Source organism: Callithrix jacchus, chromosome 9, assembly GCF_049354715.1.
Source record: "Callithrix jacchus isolate 240 chromosome 9, calJac240_pri, whole genome shotgun sequence".
NCBI lineage: Eukaryota > Metazoa > Chordata > Mammalia > Primates > Cebidae > Callithrix > Callithrix jacchus.
In genome coordinates this window covers 45,296,436-45,317,551 of record NC_133510.1, presented here as the reverse complement: position 1 = coordinate 45,317,551, position 21,116 = coordinate 45,296,436, and the positions used below count along the sequence as shown (strand labels likewise).

The 21,116-nt window shown below is 37.3% G+C and overlaps 2 long non-coding RNA genes across 2 annotated transcripts; one reads left to right on the top strand and one right to left on the bottom strand.

Moving 5' to 3' along the window:
• Positions 1–7,701: 7,701 nt before the first annotated feature.
• LOC118144174 (uncharacterized) lies at positions 7,702–13,999 on the bottom strand. The gene is made up of 3 exons (XR_004728736.3): positions 13,757–13,999; positions 11,380–11,480; positions 7,702–10,263 (listed from the first exon to the last, which is right to left on the bottom strand). It is a non-coding gene; the product is annotated as an uncharacterized LOC118144174 (long non-coding RNA).
• LOC144577889 (uncharacterized) lies at positions 13,464–20,960 on the top strand. The gene is made up of 3 exons (XR_013522737.1): positions 13,464–13,499; positions 17,314–17,407; positions 20,941–20,960. It is a non-coding gene; the product is annotated as an uncharacterized LOC144577889 (long non-coding RNA).
• Positions 20,961–21,116: the final 156 nt, after the last annotated feature.

The window sequence follows — 21,116 nt, the reverse complement described above, 5'->3', positions numbered from 1 at the left end:
TTGATTCTTAACAGTCATTAGAAATAATCAGGTCTGGCAATTTTATAGGTAGGAAAATGAATCCCGCAAAGCCTAAGCGAATAGCTGCAGATGAGATTAATAACACTGTCATTATGACCCTGTTTGTTTCATGCTTCTTTCCATTAAGTCATTATACCACAGCTTTCCACCTGACTGATGTCTGACTTATTACCAGTGAATGCACGCCAGCCGTGTGCATTCTCATTATGGTATCACTGAGAAGTTTGCATGGATTCATCCTTGGGCTGTGACTTAAGTATTTTGAAATGACTGAGATTATGGACTATATCCGTGACCATTACACAGAGAGAAATGTACTGGCTTATATGGCAGCTTGCCCATAATTGTCTTATTCATTTTTCCTAAATTTAAGGAACAACCTAACTTTTTAGCAAGTCTCTTTCATTTATATGGTTATTTTTATTTTTCTGGAAATAACCCAAATCATTGTACTTCTTGTTCTTGACCTCATGTATTTAACAGGAAATTGTTTTCCATCTTTCAGATATTTAGCAAGCTAACGAAGTTAAGTGTGTACTAATTTAGTGAATTTAGTTGGCAATAAGATTTGCCAGCTTAAGTATACAAATTAAAAAAATTGCAAGGCAAAAAAAGTTGAGAATCTTGCTTTATAAGTATACTTTGATTTTGCCAATAGTTACCAAGTTGGCCTTTTAAAAATTATTATTGAGAACATTAAGGTTGTGAGGCAGTAAGTGCAAAGATACTAGTTTTTATAATTAAGGACTACTGACACCAAACAGTCTGTGGAATTCCATAGTGACAGGTGGTATCAACACTGAGACACACTTGGGAGGTCACTGTACCATCTTCAGAAGAGCAGTCACTGAAGAGTGGAAGTGGAAAGTCATAGTTAGTGGTAAAATGGGGCATAGAACTTGTGATACTCCTCTGTTCTAATCCCCAGTGGCTCCCTGTTGCTGAGAGGGCCACTCCTTTGCCTTGCCCTTCTACCCACTTGCTTATCTGTGCTGAGTGAATGCACTTTGATGGCATTTTATTAATGACAGTGGGTTCAGGCCTGTCACAGAAACAAAGATGGAGCTCTTCTAACACAATTTTTTTTAAAAAACCATACAATATATTCTAGCTGAATATATAGAAGCTTCTGAGATTCTGATACAGAAAGCTGATCTGGAACACTGTTTACTTCAGGTCAAATCAAGTTATTTTTAAGTTCCTAAATGACTAGAACTGGGCCTAAATATAACACCCTTATATATTCTAGAAGTTAGACTGGCCAACTGCACCTAAGAAGAGCACCTGCAGTGGCAGTCACAAACCTCCACGTTCCCTCATTCTATCTTTATTAATTCTTGACATTATGTTAATTACATATGGGCTACATATAATTATGTTAATAAAGGTATTGCTTATCTCATTTCCAGTCCAGAGTGTTTTAGATTTTAGTCTAGAAGCATGTGTGTGTGTGTACCTTATAAGCAACAAAATCGATTTTGCCAAACTAGGTCCTTAGAGGCAGGAACTGTTTCTTATTAGAACTCTTTGGGACTCAGGGCTTTATTCAGCATGGGAGGCACTCATTAAATATACACTAGTAAATGGATTGTATTCAAATGTGTACACGTGGGTTAATACTTTTTTTTAAATTAGGGCATAATGGGATCAGTTCATGATAGGCTGGTCATTCTGGTGGCATCATTTATGAGGCGCCTATTTCCTTGTCTTCAACCCAGGATTACTGGAAATCAGGAGACCAGAAGGTAGCACAGTAATAAAAATGAGACCATGTAAACCTTGATGAAAGGATTTTATTATGGTGATAGGGAAGAGAGGATGTTTCTTGTCTACTATTGGAAGTTAGAATAGGTAGGATTTAATAGCTAATAGGATACCTGATTTGGGGAGAGAAAGATTTCACAGTACCTTATGCTAGTTAAATATAGCAAATTCGAGGGAGTAGAAAAAGAAAAGGTAGTATGTTCAGTTCTAGATGGATATTACCTAGAAGTCAGTAAGAAACAAAGATTATTAGAAGCTCTAAAGGAAGCTTGGGCTGGAAATAGCAATATAGCCCAATCATTTTTCTAATCACTCATTCAACACAATCAGTCCTAAGACAGAGTAGACAAAATGTTGATAGTTGAAGACCAACTAGTAGATAAGCTTGTTCTGCAGCAGGTAGTATAAAGAGAGAATCAAGCAGCAGGGAGCTCTAGCAGCTGGCCCCAAGCAAGAGAAGCCAAGAGAGAGAAAACGAGATCAGTGCCCTCCCTAGAAACAAAGGAGTAAAGAGTCTCAAGAACAGAGTTGGCCAGCAGTATTAAAGCTGAGATGGAAATCATGTAGATAAAAGCTTGACTTTTGGCAGTGAAGAAATCATTGAGGATCTTTTCAAGAACAGTGAGGTTAGCACTGAATTGAGGATTGCTGAAGAATTGGAGACTTTTTATAAAAAAAAAAAATGAAACGGTATTTTATAATCTGTATTTGAGTATCTGTGATGTGTGAGGTCCCAAGCACTTTACATGTATTAACTCACTTAAATCTTACAATAACTTGATTTTTTTTATTCCCCATTTTACTTCTGCAAGAACTGAGACAGAATAATTTGCCCAAACTCACATAGGTAGGAAGAGGTGGGGCAGAGCTAGGATTTGAGGCCAAAGGCAGCTCCCCCACTATTGGTTTTAACTACCGTTCCATGCTGATGCTTCACTGTATAGGAGAGAGGTTGAGTACCCATCTTCCTCTTGGTATTGTATAGGTGATAGGGAGGCAGAGACAATCCCTACTCTTGAGCAGTTTTTACAAGTGCATTAGGGGAGCTGAATCAGCAGCACAGGAAGTGTTTCAGTTGCTGGGGTGGGTGAAGGATGTAGCAGGTAGGGAAGGCAGCTGCTGGCTTTTCGTGTTGGGAGAGGAAGGGAGGCCTCAGGAAAGGTTTCTCAGAAAAGGTGACCCTTAAATAGAGGTTCACAGTGACAACATTCAGAGTGATAGTTATGAAAATTTAGGCATGAGAAGTTAGCTCCTGTCCTTAAGGGCTACTTCTTTCTGCTTTCATCAGGTTTTCTAAGTACCGCCCTCCATGGTTAAAAACCAATTTAAGCAAATATACCTTGTTTTTAAAAGTCTCCAGTGGGTTTAGCTTAACAAGGTACTTAACCCACAGGTGGGCCATTATACTGGAATACTCATAATTTAATTGCTTTAGAGTTGGGAAATAAGACTCTTTCCGTAATCTATTCTAAGATAAAAACCATATATACAACAAAATGGTAATTATCTTTGGTTTTAAAAAGGGATTAAAGAGTAAATGCAGTAACTGTTATCTTTTCTGCATGGGGTAGGAAAGACCCTTCCTCCATCATCCTTTCTGTGCCTTCACCAAACACTGGACATCCAGAAACTGCGTCTTCCAAACACAGAGTTTGATTTTCTTCAAGGATTGTGATTTTGGGGAATGATTTCCATTCTTTAAAAGAATCAAAACACTATGATGGCCAAATAAAACACTTACAGAAGCTGGATTTGTGCTTTAAGTTGTATCGGTATCTTCCTGTTAGCTGGTGCAAGTAGGGCTGGGGTAGTACTAAGTTCTGAGTCCTGTGAGACAGAATTTCAGTGAGCTATGAGCAGGTGAAGCCACACAAGGGATGTAGATATCAGAAAGGCTGTTGAGAGAGTCTCATTGCAAGAAGAATTTAAAAATCACTCATTTTAAAAAATTCGTGGAATGAGATGTTTTAATTCAGTGAATTGTTTTAGATAAGTTTTTTAAACACTTTCTTCTGAAAAAAAAAGGACATCATGCTGTCTGATTTAACAGTATATTAAGCATATTTTGGGGGATTGAGGAACATTATTAGCATATTATCATAAAAATATGGATGTTGTCCAATAGAAAATAGGCAATGGGTATGTACTTATTATGGGCAATATAAGGAGATACTGAGACAGTTGCTTTATTAAAAGAAGGGGTGCATCTGGTTTGCTGGATTGGTCCTGGCTCACTCTTGTTGTTCTGGCATAATAGGGTCTTTCGTCCTGGATGATTGTTGTGCTGAATCCCTTTGACCTCAGTATGAATGATACCAGGTTCCTTAGGCCAAAGAAGAGACCCAGAGCTATCAAACGAGATGACATAGGGTTTTATTGGGGGCTTACATCCAGGGAAAAGAGTCTAGTGGTAGCCGGCTGGGCAGGAGAACCAACCTGAAAATCATGCAGTTTATATAGCATTTTCACTTAGCTTCCCCACCCTCAACAATCTCTATATGGCAGTCTTCCCTCAACCCAGAACTACGGTCCTCCATCTGGCCTGCATTCCACCAGACCTCAGAGGTTATGAGGTTGGGGGTTCTGATGTTCCTCATAGACAAATAATGAATCTCCTGGTTGGCCACTCCAGGATTCCCTAACTTGGAACATTCAGGTGCTCCTGCCATACATTGCTATCAGATGCATTTACCATGCACGCATAAATTGTATGGTCACCCTACATAATGTTAATATGATTTCTAGTTGCTGGTCCCCTTTTCACAGAGGTGGAATGAGCCAGGTATGCTGAATGCCCTTACTGTTTCCTATAAAATTAATCACTGAAGCAAAGGCTAAACCTCAGAATGACTCTTAGCCTTCCCTGAATGATCTTTACTGTTGCTGTCAGGGCTTTAACTTGTCAGCACCATCAAAAAGCATGACTGATTATTTCCGTATTACAGCTTTCAAAGCCATCCTTCCTGTTAACTTTAACCTACTCTTATGTCTATATCAAATTTAATTTGTGGTCTATGAGGGAGGCATAGCAATCCATATTTCAAGGATATATTTTTTTCATAATCGTCCTTAAATGATACTGAAGTAAAGATAATATAACACAAATTTTTTAAAAGTACGTTTTCAGGCAAACATTTTTGGGATATGAAATTGAAGGTACTAGGTACTACTTTGCAGGTGGATCCATTTTATTTTTTAAAAGCTTAAAATAACTTAGATGCTGAATGATACAGTGTTCCACATTTTTTCCAACTTGGAATAAAGTATAGAAGACATTTTAATCAAGTTTGTGAATGAAAAAGTTTGAAGTAAATAATATTTTTAAATGAGATTGAGAATTCTTTAATAGCTTAAAACGATGACTGAAACATAAGGTGTAAGTTGAATAGGTCAGAATATTAATTTCTGCATTTAGATTAAAATAGTAGTTATGCAGTTATGCAAGTACAGGAATAAGGAAACAACATAGTTCATATGAAAAAGATATAATGGTTTTAGTTGAACACAGGCTCAGTATAATAATGGCTGTTTAGAATGTCAGTGTATTTACATTTCTAATGATATGTGAAACTAGATACTCTGAATTACTCCTCCACTAAAAATGAATACAAATAAAAGTGCTGGATAAATTATATATGGCAAGAAAACATGAAAATAAAAGACCAAACATTGGCCTGAAAGTGAAAGTAAGAAATCAGAGTGATAAGGGGAACACCCTTTTGGAGAGCACTTGCTGAGTCCAATTGAGTTTGGATTTTTTTTTGGTCACTTGTTGATCTGGAGATGATACAAAGCCCAAAGCCTGCTTTGGGGAAAAGAGTTTAGTAGACAATGTCTCCACATAGAGCTGGGACCTCTAAAGACTACTTTCATAGTGTATTGTAGAACTAGAAATATAACTTTTCCCTTGACCACCTCCCAATCTGCAGCAAATCTCAGAAAAACTACCTAGTATTTTGTAACCAGTAATAATCAGCATTCATGGAAGTTTGCAGTTCTAATTTTGATCTATGGGTGGTCCAAAGAAAAGACAAACATATAGTTGCAGAATGGTTCCACTATAGTAGCACAAGGCACAAGCTAGTGCAGGTCCTTTCTGGAGGGATCTTTCTTCAGTGCAAGCCTCGAAGAGTTCAAAAATTTTTAAGAAATTTTAATGACTGTCAAGAATCACAAAACAAATTAAACAAGACATCATCAATAGAACCAGCCAAAATAGTAGATAACAGAATTAGGGGTCTAATAATCTCAGATATTACAGTTGTCAGAATGTAAAATAACTTTTAAAGAAGTAGAAAGTATTTTAAGCATATTTTGTATATTAAGCATATAAAATGTGAATAAATAGCAAATGAATATAAAAATGACAAAGATCCGAAAAAAACTAAATATTGCTTGAGAAATTAAACATAATTGGAATTTAAAAATCAGCAAATAGGTTTATTGGCAAATTAGACATAGCCAGAGAAAGAATTAATCAACTGGAAGACAGTTCTCAGCTTTTGGACTGTGACCCACAGAAAGAAATTCACTTATTGGCACATGTGTATGTATATGATACTTGTTTATGATTTAAGCCAAAGTATCTAGGAACTGATCTTACCAGTTCTCTACTAAAGGTAATGTTCTCTACTATTTTGCTTTTCTCATTTATTCTTTTTTACTAAAAATGTTGGAACCAACCCAGGAAATTTGATAAACTATAGTGGGTCATGACCATAGTTTCAAAGAAAACTGATTTTATTAAAATTGAAAATGCATGTACCCTACAACCCAACACATGTCTACCATAGTTCAGAGCATTTTGTGTGGCACCAAAAAAAGAAAAAATAAAAAAACTGGAGGAAAAAAAACATGGATTGTAGAAAGCATAAGTTGTAGTTTATTTGTATAGTGGATTACTATAGGATGGGAGTGATATTAAAAACGAGCAATCAGTGCAGTATAGACACCATGCAGTTAGTATAGCTGCTGCCCATAAACAGCGAGCCTCAGCTCATACCTATGTGTGCCAGTGACTAACAGCCCTTTCTTTTTTTTTCTTTTTGAGATGGAATTTTGCTCTTGTTACCCAGACTGGAGTGCAATGGCACGATCTCAGCTCACTGCAACCTCTGCCTCCTGGGTTCAGGCAATTCTCCTGCCTCAGCCTCCTGAGTAGCTGGGATTACAGGCGCGTGCCACCATGCCCAGCTAATTTTTTGTATTTTTAGTAGAGACGGGGTTTCACCATGTTGACCAGGATGGTCTCAATCTCTTGACCTCATGATCCACCGCCTCGGCCTCCCAAAGTGCTGGGATTACAGGCGTGAGCCACCGCGCCCAGCCCTAACAGCCCTTTCTACACCTTTGAAAATGAATGAACTATCAGTTAATGCATCAACAACAGAAAAACAAGTTCTAAAAGATTTTATGTAGTATGATTCCATTCATATGAACTTCAGAAATTTGGACAAAACTTATATTGTTTAGGGTACAAGTATGTCTGTCTGTATGTATGTATGTATGTATGTATATATGTATGTATTTATTTATTTCTGGAGACAGGGTCTGGCCCTGTCACCAAGGCTATAGTACAGTCACATAATTATAGCTCACTGCACCCTTTAACTCTTAGACTTGAGCAGTCCCCCTGCCTCAGTCTCCTTAGTAGCTGGGACTACAGATGATTACCATCATGCCTAGGTTTTTTTTGTTGTTCTTTTGTAGATAGGGAGTCTTGTTATGTTGCCCAGGCTGGTCTCAAACTCCTGGGTTCAAGCCATCCTCCTCCTTCAGCCCACCAAAGTGGTGGGATTACAGGTGTGAGCCACTGTGCCTGGACTAAACTATTTTTTAAAAGGCAGGGGTACACACAGAATTAAGAAGAGTTATTATCTCTTAGTGGAGGACAAGAGGGTGGATTAAGAAGGATCACAAAAGGAGCTTCAGAGGTGATAGTCATTTACTTTTTCTTCTTAAAATTGTGGATACATGAACATTTCTTTTTAACTATTTATACCTTACTTATTTTATGGTTACTCTTTTGCCTGTTCAACATTTAGTAAAATTAATTTTAAAAAGTCAAGGCAGGATTAACACAGGCAATAAATCATTTATCATGATCAACCCATTTTTAGAAAGTCATTTTTAGTTTTGTGTGTTAAATTTTAAATTTTATGGCCATTAACAAACTGGAATGTGTCCAGAGGAAAACATCCAGGGTGGTGATATAAACCACCAACCTGGTCTTGAGCCTTTCATTTTTCAAATGCAGATTCATACACATTCTATTGGTGGTTTTGACTTCCCTGGGTTGGCCTGCTAGTGCTTAATACAAACCTTGTTAACTCCCAGGGTATTGTACTTTTTGCTGCACGAATCAGAAATGTGTTCTAAGAAATTCCAGATGTTCTTTAGTATGATGATTTGCTAAAGGTTTTGTGTGGGAGGGAGGAGGCATTTAATGCTGTAACTGTAGACCCTATGGCATGTTACTGTATCATACCAAATAATAGCCCAGAAACAAGGGATCTTTCATTGCTGGGATCAGACAAACCCTCTGCTATCCACAGCTCCCAAAGGCATCACTTGATTCAGGTAGGTAGTATCCACTGAAGGGACATACTTGGGGAAAATTTAGTTTGGAGCCTTTCAGAGGAAAGGTGGGCTCAACCCTGTGGTTTTCTGTTTATGGCAGTGCAGGGATCCAGTTTGTCTGGCCAGGGCTTTAGCTTTGTATAAACAAGGAGGGGTAGGCAGATGGCAGCACTTGTCTGAATAATAATTACTTGAGGTATATGAGTAAATCAGCAATTATCGAGAATCTGCAATGTGCCAAGTGTTGGGTGTTTTCATAAAAATATTCCACTTCATAGGAAATGAAGTGGTCTTACCCATATCTTACAGATGTGGAATTTAAGGAGAGGTCACCAAAATTAATATTTGGGGGAGAGAAGAAGGGCAGGAGAGCAAGCTTTCAGCAGTGCCGTGCTAGGGCTGTGGAGTCCTGGCTAAAGGCAGTGTGCGGAGTGGTGGTTAGGAGCACAGATTGCAACAAATCAAGCTGGATTTCTATATGGTCTGCCATTTACTTGCAGGGAGACCTGGGACATATGTTCTTTAACTACCTGTGCCTCTTGCATCATCAGAAAATAAGGAAAATCCCTATTTCATGAGATTAAGAGAATTAAATGAATTAACATACATAAAGTACTTTGAACAGTGGCTTGGCACATAGGGCTTTAAAAGTGAAGAGTCTGGTGAAGTTTTTTTCTACATTGGCTTGTAGCAAGTGATTCTCTTTGTCTCTGTGACCCTGTAGCAGGGTCTGTCCTAAGTCTTAAAAGAGATTTTTATATCCCGTTAGTTTCCCAGCATCCAAACTTGGGTTCTGACACACCCAGAGAGTAGGTGTAGCCTTGATTTACATTCATTAGATCTTCCTCCTCCAGGATCCTGCACCTCCCAGAGCTATAGAGACCTACCAGTGGCAATTTTTAAAAGACATACCAGGTGTACTTATTTCCAAGAACTTGCTCGGCGGATGAGGAAACTAAAGCTCAGGGAGGTTGTGACTGTCCCAAGTTCACATGACAGAAGAGCTAAAATTAGAATGTTTGCTGTTATCTGTATTACCTCTAGAATGTACAGAGGAGAAGGACAGTTTTCCCTTTGAAGCCTTAATTTCATACAATGTGGATGACCTCACATATCTTGGTCCACTGGACTATCAAGACTTGTAGGTTCTCTGTACCCTTTTGGGTTCTAAGATGTGTAGGCTGCTCCCAGCTTTCAAGCTCTGCAAGAGCAGCTTACTTCTTCTTTGAGCACCTCTTTCAGCTGCTCCTCTTAACCCAGTTTTCCTCTAAACTGTGTGGGGACTGGACATTCATTGACTCCTTCCATGTGTTTCTTGTAGTCTTACCTATTCTTTCCAGCGGCCATTGGCTTCTCACAACACTGACAAGGCTCCTGGTTACTTACTGCTGTCTGTCTCTTCTTTTGCTGCCTCTTCTCTTTACTTTTAATTTCCTTTCTTTATCCTCTTCTCCCGTCTTATGTATTTGTACATGCTGTCACTTGTGTGTTTCTACCATTTTTCTTGTAACTTGGGGCAGGATTGAACTCTTGACTTCTGGAGCCATTGCTAGGCAGTGAATGAGTGAATGTTCATGATGTGAAGTGACCAAAATCCACAGCACATCTTGTGAGCTGTGCAGTCCTGCCTCTTAGATTTCTTTTGACTAGGCTGGAACCAAATTGAATGTTATTAAAACAGCATTACAGCCAATATATGCTTTCATCAAGGGGAAAGAGTCTACCAAAATCAAGCCAAAAACCAGGATGCTGTAATTCGGTACCAAGGCAGGAAATGGTAAGATTTCAAAAACAGGTAAAGTATAATCTGTACAACTGCCTGGCTTAAGTGGTGTTTACATTTAAACATAATTTTTTCTTCAACTTGAAGTGGCTTTATTGTTTATGCTTTTCTTTGAACTGAAATAAGGACAATATTCAGAATTAACATACATTATGCAAAAGATTAATTTAAGAAATTAGATAGTTGTTTAAAACATACTTGAACATGCCAACATATTGTATTAATTTTCTATCCAACAGTAGAATATTATTCACTTTCTATATTTTTTGGCTTTTAAAAATATATGCTAAAAATTTCTACCAGCTCTTGTTTTAAAAAGAGAATGAATGTCATTATTGCTTGAAGTTAATGTTATTTTTTTTAATGAATTCCTTCCTGTTCAGCTTAATTTTTTTAAGTAGGCTCTTTTTAAAATAAGATTTTTGAAAAAGTATAAAACATCCATGCAGACAACCTTCACCCCAGAACTGTCAGGTCTTTAAAAGCAGTCTTGGAACTTTTATTGTTGTCTGGTAGCAGCATTATTGAACAGATGGTTAATTGGAAAAATAAGCTGGATAATCAAATCTGATGAGCTAAGATGGGGTTAACTAGAGCAATCTGTAGTATTTAGAAAAATTGCCAGGGTGATTGGGGAATGGTGACTGCAGTCATTATTTGGGATTTGTTTCTGTTAGTACAAACATATAACTTAAAGTCACAAATCATTTTGATAAAAATTTTTTTTCCTTTCCTTTAGATAATAGCCCTCTTCCCACCCCAAACAATCATTTCTTGCAGGGGAGAAGAAGAGAGATTTGTATCAGCTGCCTGCACTGCCAGTCCAGGAAATAGCATGTCAAATTCCTGCTTTATCAGGAACCCCGCCACCCCCGGCCTTCTTCTGGTCCTCATTTATTGAGTTTGCCAGATCCTGTGCTAGGTGGTGGGACCATAAAGAAGAAATGGGATAGGATTCCATGGTGCGGTAGGGGAGTGGGTATAAACAAGTAACACAAAACAGTATGGAAACCTCCAAAGAATCCCTATAGTATGTTTAGAGCAACTGTATCTCCTGGAGGATGGTTCACAACATCTGTTTAATTACCTTTGTAATTTTCTTCACTTAAGTTAAAAACTAGTTAGCTTTTTTGATTTTATCTTCATTTTAGAAAGTGTCTCTGAGGGGTATACCTATCTTGCCAGAATTAATCTGTAAACTCACTGTGCCTCCAACAGAACTTTATACTTACCAAATGATCCAAGTGATAGTAAAGACAGATTACGATGTCTCCTTTGCAGAATGATTCTACTTGTCTGTTCTTCAGGTTTCTTTCCCTCCCAACGTTTCTGTCTGTAGGAATGGTTTTCTCTTAAAACTATGGCCTAACCATATGTTTTCTTACAATCACCGGGCCACACCCAGAGCCATACTATTCTTTTCTCAGGGACTACTTGATGTAAGCCTTTACTGTGTCCTGATTTCACATTTTCTGATGTGTGTTCTGTTAGTGAAACAGTTTCTACTACTAATGTGGTTTGTCTTTTAATCTACAGGCATTTAACAGTGTCTTTCTTTCCCCCCACCTCTCTTTCTTACTGGTTCAAATTGGAATAATAGATCTTCAATAATAAAAGACACCTAAATAATATGATGAATACTTATCAAAACTCTGAAGTTGGTTTTCTGAAAATAGCTCTCTTTTGTGTGAAATATTGAAGTGTTATCCACGAGAAGATGACTTTATGCAAATGATCATCTTATAGCTTATCTAATAAAGTTGATGAAATTTGCTTTCCAAACTGCTTTAAACAAAAAATGATTACTTAGCTATTTAAAAAGCGATCATATTTCTTTCTTGTCTTACCCCTTCTCTGCCACTCTTCAGATTTCTTACATAACAGTTAAGAAATCATAAGACTAACAAGGATGCATCTCAATTTTTTATGGTTTATGGATCAGTTTATTAGGCCAAGGGTGGAATGGGGCAAGGGTGTGGGAGGAGGTACAGTAGAGAGTATGAACATTTGCTAGGAGCAGCATGGGATAGGTGAATTTACCCAGTGTGGGAGACTAGCAGCAGTTTTAAAATCAAGTGTATCTGAGTTCAGATCAGAGCTCCACCATTTACTAGCCACCTGAACCTAGGAAAGTACTAAATCTGAAATCTTAGTTCCTTCATTTGCAAAATGGAGACTGTAATAAGGTCATGAATTGTGCCTGAACTGAACATAGAGTGATGCCTGGCACTTACTTGTTGAGTGCCTATTATCACTTTTCAAAGCCAGGAACTGCATCCTGATCAAGTCATTTAATCTTAAACTCAACTTTATATAACTTATATAATGGGAATATTGATATATTAATATGAAAAAGCTAAAAAAAATTACAGCCATATACAAGCATAAGGGGCTTAATTTCATGGAGGCTTTGCAGATATCCACCAGCCATTAGTGGCTTCTCTTGTATGAACTCTGCTGTAGCTTTTTTCCAAGTCTCTTTGTTGTTTACCAAACATTTATTTGATATTATTATTGCTAGACATTAGTTACATTTCACAAATGCTGTAGTTAGTGGAATTAAACCCATATCTTCATCTTGGTAATCCCTGTTGTATTTCAAATATGGTAAGAGCTTGGTAAAGGTTTATTATATAAATAACTAATTTCAGTATTACCATTGTTCTCTGCTTTGCAAACTAGCATAGTTTAATAGCATCATAATGGATTTATTTCCACAGAATATTTTATTGTTTCTGTGATCATATTGCTAATATTTCATCTGGATTATGTAAAAATCTAAGATATTTTCCTTACTAATATTGTGTATTGCTATGTATTTTGATGTCAAAGAAGGAAAAAGAACCACCTTGAATGTTCCTACTTTTACTAGAGAAACAAAAATTTAGGAGTAGTTTAGAATTCTGTAATATTTATAGTTTAGTGGATACACAGTTATATCACTTATAAAAATGTGCTACCATAGTTTATTTGTAGTTGAATATTTAGGATTTCAGATGAGTTTTCTCTTTTCAATAAAAAGAAATGTGCTTCAAGAAAACACAGAAAAATATTTTGGTTATCTTGGAATCACAAAGTAGAGAGTAGCTGGTTTCCTCCAAAACTTTTAGACTTTTTGTCAGACCTATAATACTTAAATAACAAGAGCAATAAACTCTTCTCATTTTTACAGTAATAGAAATGCCAATATTGTCTTTTTTTTCCCTTTTTTTTTTTTAACTATCTCCAGTAAAGGGTATAAGCAACAATATTGTCTTTTGATTATCTCTCCTGGTGTGCCTAATTTGGAGAAAGGGAACACACCCAACAATTAATCACCAATCATTAAAAGACATCTACAAGGAAATGAAGGGTTTGTATTCTTCTGTTGTTTAAAAAAAGAAAAAGCCTCTTGGAAACTGGGATTTATTTTGCTCTTGAGTTATTCTTGAGCATTCTATTTTGCTTGTGTTCAGTGTTTAGGAATAACCTGATACTGTGTTAACATTAATAACTTCTATTTGCATTGCTATAAACTATTTAATTTAAATAAATTACTTATTGCTACATAAGAAGTTGCCCTATGCCTAGGGACCTAAAACAGTAACTTTTTTTTTTTTTAACTTTCACCTGTTTTTTTTTGGATCAGGTATCCAGGAATGGTCTGTGTGAGTGGTTTTTATTCTGGATATTTCATAAGGTTGCAACCCAGGTGTCAGTCCATTTTGTACGTAGTCTGCGTGAAGGTTTGACTGGGGCAGGAAAATCCACTTCCAAGGTAGTTCACTCATACACCTCGCGAATTTTTGTTGGTTGTTGGCTGGAGGCCTCAGCTCCTCGCCACACGGACCTCATAGGGTTGCTTGAGCGTCTGATGGAAGCAAGATGGAAGCTACCATGTCTTTATGACATCATTCCACAATACCCTATTGGCTATACAGGTTACCTCTGTTCATTGTAGGAGAATAATACACAAGGGTGTGAAAACCAGCAGGAGAAGATTTCTGGGGGCCATTGTGGAGGCTAGCTGCCAAAATAAAAGACTGCTTAATCTTTAGTGCATTTTTATAAGTGTCCAATTAATGTTTGAATAACCTTAAGTTTTACCAAAAATAATATAATTATTTGTGGGACTTCCAATTTTTATCCTCTCCTTTTCCCAACAATTACATGTCAGTGTTCATTTATTTATGGCCATTTCAAGTATTTGTATAATAGAAATCTGTTTTTCAGACATGTGGTAATAGGAGTATTATATCTAGGTAAAAGGAATCATTCAGGTTAGCAGGACTTTCACTGAAGATAAGTTCAGAACCATTGTACAACCTGCCGCCATTCTGTAAAACTCTCTGAATTCATCAAGCCTTCAGCATTTATCTAGCACCACTTATGTGCTAGGCATTGTGAATGCAGGTGTCAGTACAGAGTGTCTCTGCCCTCAAGAAGCAGCAAACATTTCAAACAGTTGTTGAAGATTATGGGCTGTGAAGTCAATTTGCTTGAGTTTAGTTCTTGCCTCTCCTGTTATTAGTTTATGACCCTGGGCCAGTTATTTAACCTTTCGATTCTTTTCTAATTATTTCCTTGTTACAGATTACCTTCCCCACAGGGTTGTTGTAAGAATTCAGTGAACAGTACCAGTGCCTACTAAGTGTGAGCCACTTGAGAATACCTGGAGTGACTAGTTTTGATAAGGGAAGTTTCCAGGGGGTGATGAGATCACATTTGAGTGGAGTCTTAGAGAGTAAGTTGGAGATCGGGCAGCACAAAAATTTGGTAAGGCCTACAGCTGGGATGCCAACCTGAAGTAGAGGCAGGGGAGCCGAAGTGGGGTGAGGCCGTGCATGCCACGTGGCAGCATCAGGGGAGGCACTGGAGGCCAGGGCCTACCTGGACAGCTGCCTGAAAGGATGTGAAGGGGCTCATGGAAAAAACGCAGTGCATGCAGTTTCCTAAGACCATCTTCACTTGTTTCTCATTGCCTTTGTAGATAGTCCCACGCTTGCCAGATCTCATGTTTCTATTTGTGGTTACGAACATTTTGTCACTGCAGTTAACTGACAAACAAGAGAAGGTTGAACCTTTTGTGGAGACCCTTCAAAAGCAGTAGGATGATAGGATTGGATCTTTTGGTTTGTTTGTTTCTATAAAGTGACCTGGTGAAGAGGGAATATGGGTTGAGTAGTTAGGAGGTTATAGGAATCTGGGGCCTAGGGAGCGGAGCAGGTACACCAGAGCCCAAGCCTGGACTTTTGTCGAGCTTGACGTTTCCCAGAGACATTCTGAGCACATTACAGTCCCAGGGTACCCACAGAACTGCCCCCTCCCCTCCCTGCACCACTCATCTCAAACTGAATTTTGCAATTATAAAAATCTAAGAAGGAGAAGTTTTACTCTCTGCATATATGTTAGTGTCAGTTTGAATTACATATGAGAGAATAAGCACCATCATCTTTTTGGCCTTTAAATCTCTGGCTCTAATGACAACCTTATTTTATAGACAAAGAAGATAATGATTATGTCAGTTTCAGAAACTCATTCTCAACTGTCCACTTCCCATTCTCAAAAGATTTTCTTGAAAACATAACTAAAAAGAGAGATGAGGCTTTAGTGAAGAAAAATTGGTTAGGAAGAGGTTTCGATGTAGTTAAACTAAGAATACTTTTGGCAGCTAGGCTAGATTCCAGACAGCTCCCAGGCCCAAGGATGGGAATTAGCGTGGTTGTTTGTCTATTTAACCTCTTCCTGGTTTTGAATTTGTCACCCAGTCCTCTTTCCCAGCAGGGTTGACCCTTCCTTGCTTTTTGGATGACACCTTCCACAGACGAGCTCTTTTGCCAAGTCCTATCACCCTCAGATATGTCTATTTCTTCTAGCTTCTTTAGGAGGTAGGTAGGTCTACTTGAAGCCAGAAGACTCTAACCCAACATCTGATATAAGAAGACACAGTAGAAATTCTGTGATACCTAGCTAGCTTAAACCTATGAGTTTTTATTAGAACAAAAATGTGACTGCTACTTTCTTTTAACATTTGGAAGCAGGCACTAATGCACCTTTGTGTTGCAACTGTAACATTATGTAAAAAATAATCAGGAAGGCATTGGTATTTTTATAACAACTATTAAGTTATATGAAGTGTGAATGTAGTAACCGGCTTTGGAGACAAAGTCTTCATTCAGGGATATAGCAGCTGTGCAGGGAGAGCCAGCTCTGAAAGGGGAAACTTTGGATTAACTTCTCCCTTCCTCAGTGGTGTTTGAAATGTGTATATTTTCTTCCATTTGCATCAGCTTTGGGGTCTGCCATTTTTTTCTCCTTATGCTCTAATTTGATATTTCATATTTTTTTGTGACTAAACATTTATGGATTTTAATGTTTAGGGGTAGTATTTTCTATTCATATAATACAAGTAGTTTGATGTCTGGTTAGATTTTTTTTTTTAATGGTTGATGGAAGCTGGTCTTGTAGCTAAAGTAAATCTTTCTATAAATAAATGCAGAAACATCTGTGAAGGGCATAGTCTGAATGTGGCAGACATATGAATTGCATCAATTCCCATCTTGTGGCCAAGATTTCTTCCTTGGGCTTTCTTTATAGCTAATGTTGTGGCAAAGTTTCACATTCTCAGAGCATTAGGCAATAAAATGGTCAAAAGAAATGCTGCCAAGTTACCCTCTTAGGTTAGTCAGTAGAAGGAATTTGTACTCACCGAGGAAAAGTGCAGTGTGTTTTTGTTTTTATTTTTTAGGGCCGAAGACCTGAGAGGTCTCCTTCAACTTCAGTTTTAGCCCTGGCTTTAGGCAGTTTTCCAAATGTATAATTGCTTTCAAGAAATTAGTGTGGTATCACAGAGCTGGGGTCAGTAGAAAAAGAAGACACAAAGTCTCTCCTAGGACTCCATGGGCCCATCAAATGACCTTTTATAGAAACAACTGAAATTCCCCTTTCAAAAGCACAAAAATGCTAATTGAAACCAAACAGAAAACAAACCCTCCCGGCAAGGACTGCAATTCAGATGGCTAAGAGGGAAAGTGGGGACAGGGGAGGAAAATTCTTGGGAAAATTATTTGAAGCCATACACTTGTCTTTTGCTCTTTGGTGATTGATTGTAAGTTAAAATGGAATGATATAGGATTTCTAAGATAAAAATTCAGCCAGCACTGTAAGAACCCTGTGTACCTTTGCAGGAACCTGTGTAGATCCTCCTAGAATACCTGTGTGGTGCTGTCCTTCCTCAAGACTACCTCGTACTCACTGGCTCAGAGACTCCTGCGTGCTGAGGTGAGTGGTGCTGAGGTGTACTCCTCACGTGCGTTACATTCTAGAAGAGTGCACTTTCAGTGACTTTTTAAAAAGCCTTCCAAAGTTTCAGGACACTTTTATAGATCGTGTTTATTAGTAAACTCTTAAGAATCATCATTTGTAAGCCCTTTATTTAGAGAAGGACTGAGTATAGTTGGTGATACTATCTGTTGCTACTGCAATATAATTCCTAGATCCAAATTTGGGTTGACGCTAAAAGCATCATAAAACATGCCTTAGGTTTCAGATTTGGAGTCTGAAGCAAAATACTTCAAAGCTGTGTGCCACCACTCTTGGGCTTTCTGAGCACAATTCTACTAATGCTATAAATTGGCAGCCTCTTTTAAAGCAGAGAAGTATTTCTAATAGTGACAGCTTAGAAAATCTTGATGGCTAACAAGTTTTTCAGACTTTTCTCTATAATAATCTTGATAAGTCTGAAAAATTCTATAGCTTATGTTTCTGTTTCTTCAATATTGTCTATTATTGCTTCATTAAGTCAAGGGGTGGGGGGGACACAAAAATCTCCGTAGGTCAGAATACGCAGCTAAATTACATCTCAGTTTTAGTATGCTTGCTGTATGTCATCTTTTGTCTCTTGAGTATTTAAGTGACTTATTGTTCCCAGGAGGGAAAATAATTTGACCTTGTTTGTAGTAGTTATATCACTTATGCATAAATCGTTGATACTCTACAGGTGAATAAACTCTGTAAGGGTACCAGCCAGCCTGATGTCTCATAAATTCCTTAATCTCTCACTTGCAAACGTTATGTGCGTGTATTTTTAACTAGATTATGGATCTCGAAGGCCTCACATAAACTGATTTCCCCCTGAAATAAAAAACTTTACAGCCTTTTAATAATTCCTAGATTATACGAAGAGGCTGGACTGCTAAAACCACAAATTCATATCCTCACCTGTTCAGTTGCTCTTTTGTAGACCCTGCTATGTTGCTTGCAACATTAGCAAAAGCCATGAATAGAAGGCTACAAATGTTGATAGTCAAAAGATAGCCTGATTCTTATAAGGCAATTTTGTTATATCCATGTGAGAGCCAAAAAGGCCTATTTAGACCCTATTTGTAAGGCCCTGCTATTTGTAATATGGTCTAAAAAAGAAAAGCATAAGAAAAAAAATGTGCTATGTAATACAGTTGACTAAAGTTCTCTCTGATAGTCACTTAAATTTTAGTTTTGGCTACCATTACTGATGAAGCTGTGCTATAAAGCTTTCTTTTATACATTAATTATTTTTTATTAAGGAGGATCTATGACTAAGTTATATGGAGAGGAAGTGTGGTTCAGGGTTAATGTTTGGGGATTTTGTGTATTTGGGTTTGAACATTTTAGTTATTTTGTTTTTCTGGATCACTAGTAGTTATCCACTAATACAGGTGGGGATTGTATGAGTTGCTTGGAGTTTGCTGCTGAAAAGTTTTTATTTTTTGCGGTTTCTTTTCAAACATTCAAAATTCCCCAGATCAGCACACTTTGATTTTTGACTTACAGTGCTAAGAGACTTCTTTAGCTTATTGCTTTGTTTCCCTTTTTTGAATGAAGTGTTACTTTAAAATGTTTTAAATAAATAAAGGGCTTGCCTAGCATTGAGGTATATCTATACCTGAAACTTAGAAAACGTATTTGCCTATGTTGACTACTGAACCCCGTTTAGAGTGGAGAAACTTCCCTAAACCTTTCTGAATGAAACATTCAATTTCAGTCATGTTAACTTTGGTGGGCGGCAAAACCAGCTTTAAAGTCTTGGTATTGCTACACTATAAAACTGTCTTAATTTTTTTTCATGGAGCTACTTAAAAATTTTAACTTCTTGGCTAGGTCTGGTGGCTCACACCTGAAATCCCAGTGCTTTGGGAGACCAAGGAGGATGGATCATGAGGTCAGGAGTTTGAGACCAGCCTGGCCAATATGGTGAAACCATGTCTCAACTAAAAATACAGAAATTAGCCAGGCGTGGTGGTACGTGCTTGTAGTCCCAGCTACTCAGGAGGCTGAGGCAGGAGAATCACTTGAACCTGGGAGGAGGAGATTGCAGTGAGCCGAGATCACGCCACTGCACTCCAGCCTGAGTGACAGAACAAGAATCCTTCTCAAAAAAAGAAAAAAATTAATTTCTTGCAATCAGCATATATACTAAATCACATTTTTTCCATAATGATGCAGTTTCTCTTGAGCCATTTTTCTTTTGGAGCATGTGATGTTAGAGGATAATTCAAAAGTGTATCACAAGACACCTTTGTTAGCCTGTGTGAAAAGAAACTTTAAAGCTCATATTTTGTGTAAAAAAACAGATTGGGTAAAACAATAAATTTTACAGATTATTTATTTGTTTCTCTTTCTGTTCTAGATAGGACTACAGTCTTACCTCATGTCCTCTTTCTGGTACCTTCCCATAAGATGAGTTAGTGAGGGGAAAATAATGATAACCAGGGTTTAGTTTTATAATAGTTCAAAACTGCCAGTAATTTTCCATAGTTTCTGGAATGAAACATATGGTAGTAATGTACTGTGCCTCTGGTAATGGAAAGTAGTTTAAAAATACTCTCAATGTTTTATATTTTAAAGGGTGTGTGTATGTGTGAGTGTGTGTGTGTGTGTGTTTTCAGGTTATTTTTTCTATCCCGTGTAGGTTTAATGGAATTATTTTTATATGTGTACACCCGTTTTTACGGGTTTAGATGGGCATTTCTGAGTAAAACTTGTAATGAGTTGTTTATTGTTGTTACAGATAATTTGTGCACACAAGTTTTATAAGGCTTGAAATGATCTCTCAGAGAAAATACTTGGTAGGAGGGGGACAAATTTTCTGTAATTTGAGTTGTCATAGTAACCTGCATCAGGACACATACTTGGAATCCAGGCCTGAAGAATTTCAGTGACAATAAACATTCCAATTGCATTCATCATCCTTTTTTTGGCCAAGAAAGTAGCCATCCATTGTGATCTAATTATTTTATTTCTGTTTTTAGAAGATGAGTAACGGTTTGCATGTTTCAGTACTTTGAAACTTCCCTAGTAGAATAAAAATGAAAAGTTCAGCTGTTTATATTTGAGATTGACATTTTCTGATAATGTATCACAAACTAGTTATTTCAGATTTTGAGATAGGTTTGGTATGATGATTACTTGATGAAATATGAAAGAAACAGGATTTGATAAGGATTGAAGAAATTGCCATATCCATTGGTTAACATGCAAGTCTAATATTAAGAATATTGGAATTTGGTTTTTCATGGAGCTCTGACCTGAGAATGTTATGACTTCCCTATTATCAGTTTGCTAATATTTTTATTTTATGGCCTCTCATACTGCAGTCTTAATTGGGTGAAATGTATTTTAGTAAAAAGGATGAGGCATCATTTTTATTATGAAGTAAGCTTACTTTGAGAAGTGTGTATCCAGACATCATTTTTAGATGTCCTATATTTCACTATAGAACGTTATTTCTGAAGAGAAAGCTTTTCTTAAGGTTTGATTCTCTTTCCTTCTGCAAGATATTGACTGCTAACCAAGATTGTTTGAAGTTAAAAATTCCGAAACAAAGAACACTAGGAGAAATAAGGTGAGAAGGATGAATGTATATAAGCGCGATGTGTGTCCATTCATTTAAGGAAACTTGGAAAATAAATAGGGAGAGGTCATGGCTAGTCTACCTAATAAAAAAAAATCA